We start from the raw sequence: 6,197 nt of genomic DNA on the forward strand, positions 1-6,197 counted from the left end.
GAATACGTACAGAGGATTTGAGGTAGAGCTGAATAACCTTAGGTCACTGTTGATCAAGATGAAAAAGAGACACTTCTGTTGAGTTGAGTGAAAGATCAATAAAAAGGAAGAAGAAGAAGAAGAGACATCATACCTTCAATTCGCAGTTGTGAGAAGGAAACAAATATGTTGCTGCTGAGAATACGTACAGAGGATTTGAGGCAGACCTGAATAGCTCTAGGTCGTTGTTTATCAAGAAGAAAAAGAGACTTTTGTTTAGTTGAGCAAAAGATCAGTAAACAGGAAGAAGAAGAGACATCATACCTTCAATTCGCAGTTGTGAGAAGGAAACAAATATGTAGCTGCTGAGAATATGTTCAGAGGATTTGAGGCAGAGGTGAATAACCCTAGGTCATAGTTGATCGAGATGAAAGAGAGCACTTCTGGGCTTGAGAATACGTTTAGGGCAAAGGTGTGACCAATGGATTTTGAGAGAAAAAAGATCTTTTTTGGACTTTTAGAAAAAAGTGTTTCTTTGTGGCTCCTACTTTTCAGAAAAAAAATAGTTTTGCGTTTTAGTAAATTTTAGCAATGTTTTGGCGCTCCTGCTAAGTCTCTCAATTACAATTGGGACGAGTCATTAGTTTTCTTAGGGACGAGATTTTTTACCTTCTCAATAACATATAATTTTAAGGACCGAAATATAATCTAGTCTCAATAGATATACTTTTTGGGACGGGATTATAAACTCGTCCCTACATGTTGGTCTTAAATAAACCTTTTTCTTGTAGTGAACAAATTACATTTCGTTACTAATTTACCAACACATTTATATTTGGTTGGTAAATTTAGCAACACAATCTTGCCGTTGGTAAATGTTTGGTTAGTAATTCATTGGTAATATGTAAATAAATTATATAAACAATTTTTTGTCATATTTACCAACCGATATATACTTCGTTGGTAATATTACCAACAAAAGGTGTGCGTTAGTAATATTTCAGTTGGTAATCCATTGATAGAATGTTGCTAAATTTGGCACCATTTTTTCCCGCCGTATTTACCAACTAAAATACTTAGTAAGATTTGGTTGGTAATCTATTAGAATTTCGTTGTTAAGTTTTAAAATATAATTCAGTTAGAAATATGTTGGTAATTTGTTAGTAGAATACTAACCAACTTAAGTTGTTAGTAAAATTGTATAATTTGTTTCGACGATGACAACAAGGGTCTTCCACGTAAATCTCCGTATCTTGTGTGATTGGTTTATTCTTGTCTTATTGTTTTAGTTTGGTTGATATATACTTGTTGTCCATTCTTCGTATTGCTTGATTTAGTTTGTCTTCTCTTGGTTCAAATTGAAAGGGAAAGTTTAGACTTGGGTATTATTCCATTGTTATCCTGTCAGGCATTCTTTGTTAGTGCCTTGCCTTTCCCAAAAAAATGGTATCAGAGCATTGGGTTGTGATATCCCATTTTAACTGGGTCAAAATAGTGTACAACATTTTGGTGATTTCCGAATTAATAACTAACTTTAAAAGTCACCACCTAATTATTTATGGTGAATTAGGACACCCAAAATTAATTAAAGTCATGTCTACTAAACATGAGATTCTTTGACAATGGAGTTCTCTTTAGAAACTTCATGTGTACTTCTTTATTTTTTCCAGATTGTTACTTTCCTTTTCCTTTCTGGGCTTTGGCTAGTTGGGCCACTAATTGTACATATTCCTTTGTTTTAATAAAATAGCCCTGGGGTCTTTGATTAAAAAAATATATATATATTTTAGAACTTTATATTAAACTACTCAAATCTTCATACTAATAAATAAATAAAAATATAACATCCAAAGTAATATAATGCAATGTTTGGCTCACATCTTATCCACTGAATTAATTCTTTATTATTATAAATAACATTATATAAAATTAAAGATTTTACTTAGTATGAAGAGAAGGTGTTAGGCATCCTTTAAGATCCATTAAAAATGGCTAACCGACCAAACTTAATTAATTAATTAGGCTAAGGTAAAAGATATGAAAGAGGTGATAATCAAGTTGAAATTCTAAATGTGTAGATGTAAAATATGTATAAATGCTAAATCTCAAGTAACTTTAAAATCAATGCTTAAAAAAAACACTTCTTATGAAAAATTGTCTTGTTGAAAACGTGTGGAAGTAAAATAGTTTTGTAAAAATTAAACTAGTTTATTGGATAATAAATGATGACTTCAATCCGTTTGAATTTAATAAGAGATAGGAATTTTATCAAAAGTGAAGTATTAGAAGTAGTAAAAGAAGATCTAGTGAAGTTAACTAAATTTAGAGGGAAAAGTTTAAGATTTGAATAAATTCAAGAACTTACAAGTTAAAGAATAAGTTTTATAATAAAATCCATAAATCTAAACCAAAAAAGAGTTGGGGCAGAAAACGACGTTGTTGGTTATTTTTGACAAAAGGAATTAAAAGCAAGGTGAGTAACTATAATAAAAAATTTAATGAACTAAGGAATAGAGTCGTTGAAGCAAAATATATAGTTTAGATATGGTGAGAAAACTAGAAACTGATTCATGTATGTAAACTGTTTTGGCACATAGAGCATATCAGCCTTAGCTTACAGTCCCACAAGTTTACATCACAGAAGAAATAAGGCCACTCTCCAGTTGCACAATTGCACCACTATGGAACCAATTCTGATAAGTACAAGTCCAGTACTTTATGCTACACTTGTGCTAGCAGTTTAGACTCCATGACATGCAATCTTTTCCCAGTTTCACACTGATACACTGCATGTTGGTTGATGAAACTACTAGACATCTCAAACGCTTATAAGATGACGCATTCAAGGTACATAGTAATCACCACTACAAGCTTTGAACTATTTATCGTTCGTCGTTTTTTAAACATCTATAATAACAAGAAACTGACATGAATTCCTGAGCTAGTACAAGCACACTGAACAAAAGGGTAAAATATAACAAAGAAAGGCGATCGAGATTACCGTTTGTGGGGCAGTGAACAAGGGTCGTCGATCAAAGATCTAAGTTCGTTCCTCCAACAAAATCAAAGCAAAATAGAGAATAGAATAGAAAATATTTTCATAAGATAAATGTAAAAGAGATGTGTTCTTGAGAATGTTAAAGTTTTGTTTGCAAGCCACAAACTCGTCCCCTCAAAGACTAAACAGAGGAAATATTTATAGAAGAGGTTCAAACTCTAGGATGTCATTTGGGCAGGATTTTGAGTTGAGAAAGATGTGTTTTGAAATTTGAACGTTTCTCTTTGATCAAGCCTCACGTGATCTGGGCAGATCCGAGCAGAAAAAGATGGAGAGGAGACAATCGAAATTTAAAAATAAAGGTAAAAGCTACATACCATTTTCGTGTATATTGACCCATTTGTGATGTGAAGATAGATATGTTCACCAAAATGAGATGGTCAGGGACTCAGGATATCCCTATATGAATGTTCTTTTTTTTTTTATATATATAAAAATTGATTTTTTTCACTTCCGTTAGAGGAAAAGGTTATATATGCTTCACTTGTGTAATAATAGGGGTATATATGTGCCACTTTTATAACCAATGCTATATCACCCGGTGATCAAATTTTTGCGAAAATGCATGATAATTAAACAAACTTTTCATTTCTCTCTAAACACATTAGTTGATTGATCACTCAGTACTTCAATTATAATCTTTTGTTTTTTTTTTAGAGAAGAGAAATGTGTATTAACTCATGTTACTTCAGCGGATGGAGAAGATCTTGAACCTCATCTGTAAAGGTGAGCTTGTCAGCGCAAATGCATAAGGACCACTACTGTTTTGATTTTCTTTTGTTTTGCTAGTTTCGCTCTATGAGCAGATTGAGCCTGCAGTGCTTTGTGCTTCAGGCAGTTCCTTGTTTGTTCTAATTTTGCTTTCTGGTTCTGATATTTTGATTGTACATTGAGTGTTTTCGTGTTTTGGTTGTGTTATGTGATCATCTTTGTTAATTTGTATTAATAAATTGGTATTGTTTCTGGTTTTAAAACATTTTAGATTTAGCACATGATCTTGATTTCCTCTGTGTATGTTCTCATAATAGCACAGATAAATCCGCTATCAACAGGTGTTACCTTACCAATCCTAATAAAGTTACAAGTCTCATATCATTCGGAACATTTCTTTTTTGTTTTCTCCCTACCTGTCCAATTTAATTTACATATTTTTCTAGATCTATTTTGGGAAATAGAGAATCTGTCAGATATTCAAAAACATTCATGAGTGGTTCAAATTGAAAAATCGTCACTCAAAGGTTGTGGGGACTCTTAAGATTTTTGTTGTCCTTCTGCAGTGGATTGCTTCAATTATTGTCAGTCATGTTGCATAACGGCGGAACCAGAAGTTCGAGTTCTAAATTAATCATTTGTACATATTTAAGTCGTCTCTTTTGGAATTACATTGCTAGTTATAACTCCAATTATTCTGCCCTTTTTACTTGTACTATACAAAAGTAGTGTTTTATTGTCTTATCTCTTGCTAGTGGCTTTCCTTTTATTCTTTTTCCTTCCTATCTATGAATGTCAACTGGTTAAATATAGTAGGGACTGAGAAGGGGCAAATATATCTTTGTATACCCCTCTCAAATATGTCATCGAATTTTGAGAAAAGATTCATCCATGCCATTATTTGGCTCATTTATGCTATTTCACTTAATAAATAATGACATGGCCAATCATGGTCTATTAAGCATTTAATGGCCAATCATGTTGCATAAACTCCATTAATGAAACATGATAAGTAATCAATGTTTTCTCCAGGAGATACATCCGATGACAATTAATTTATACATATGCTTACCTTGGCAACCTGAATTTCAAAATCATCATGATCTGTTTCAACCGTGAAAAATAAAGATGATTTTTTGGAGATATAACAAATCCTAGATATTTAGTAGAACTTTCTAGAATTTCGTAGAGTAATATCTTTAGTATTTGTATGTATCTAAGAAAAGTGTAGATGTTCTAGAGAATTGGATATTTGTACTATGGAAAAATGCTTTGAACTACCACATCTAATATACTTACCATACTTAGTAAAGGACATTAATATATATATATATATATATATATATATATAAATCATCGGTTTCGGGCCTATACACATACGGAGGATGGTTCAAATCTTTGCTTAGAAGATGCCGGGCGTTACAACTTCTCTCATACATAGCAAGGGACCTGATTGATTTTTGTAGCGTCTAAGTTGTCATTTGAGCTTAGTGTCTTGTACTCTCATATTGTAGATCTATTCCTATACTATAAAGGATAATATATCATGTTTGTGAGTTGAGTTTGTGGCTAGAGTTAGCCTAGTCGTTTATGTTTCAAGTCTATGTTAACTAGAGGTAGTTGATATAGTGGGTAGTATGAAGGGTTATTTCTTCATGTCTTGTAATAGAGGAGTTACAAGGTGTGTAGGATTATGAATTTAATCCTTGATAAATACTCGAATCTGTATTTACTTGCTGCTTGAAGTTATTGGAGCTTTAAGAAATCCTGTGTGACAGGTTGTGATTTTTCCTCCTTTGAGCAAGGAGGTTTCCACGTAAACATCTGTGTTTCTTACGTTAAGCATTTACATTACTTCCTGTTAATAGTAAAGTCGAGGGACCTGGTCTCGTGACTAGTGGTGGACTCATATAAACCAACAAGACTGTATGCCAAGGATGCTCGAGGATTTTTTGGTTATAATCCCCAATCCCCTTCAGTTTTGGTGTCAGTTGAAGTCCTTATAATTTTTCGAGCCCTGTGCATCGCATACAAAAGACTGATATTTAAGGGGAGAAGGATAGTGTCACGCCCTGAGTCTACACCCTGGGCTGGATCGGCACCCGGAGACCATTTCTGGCCCCAAGCGAACCCTTGGCCTGGCTTTCTTAACTCAGCGGAAACTTAACCCAACAAAATAACTCAATGCAAATGCAAGGTTACAAAACAAATTAACTTATAAAATCTGGCCACAAAGGCAACTCGAATCTCAAAATAGAATATTTACATATATACATAGATGAGAGACTAAATACTAACTGACTGAGTGTCTATGAAGCCTCTACAATACTGAGATGGAGACCCCACAACACCCTAATTAAAACAAAACTAAGGATCAAAACAACCGAGTCCTTCGGGAAGCAAGGAGGCTCACCACTGACTCTGGAGTGCTCAGCTGGATCAACGGCGT

This window comes from Solanum tuberosum, unplaced genomic scaffold (genome assembly GCF_000226075.1).
Source record: "Solanum tuberosum cultivar DM 1-3 516 R44 unplaced genomic scaffold, SolTub_3.0 scf00273, whole genome shotgun sequence".
Classification (NCBI taxonomy): Eukaryota; Viridiplantae; Streptophyta; class Magnoliopsida; order Solanales; family Solanaceae; genus Solanum; species Solanum tuberosum.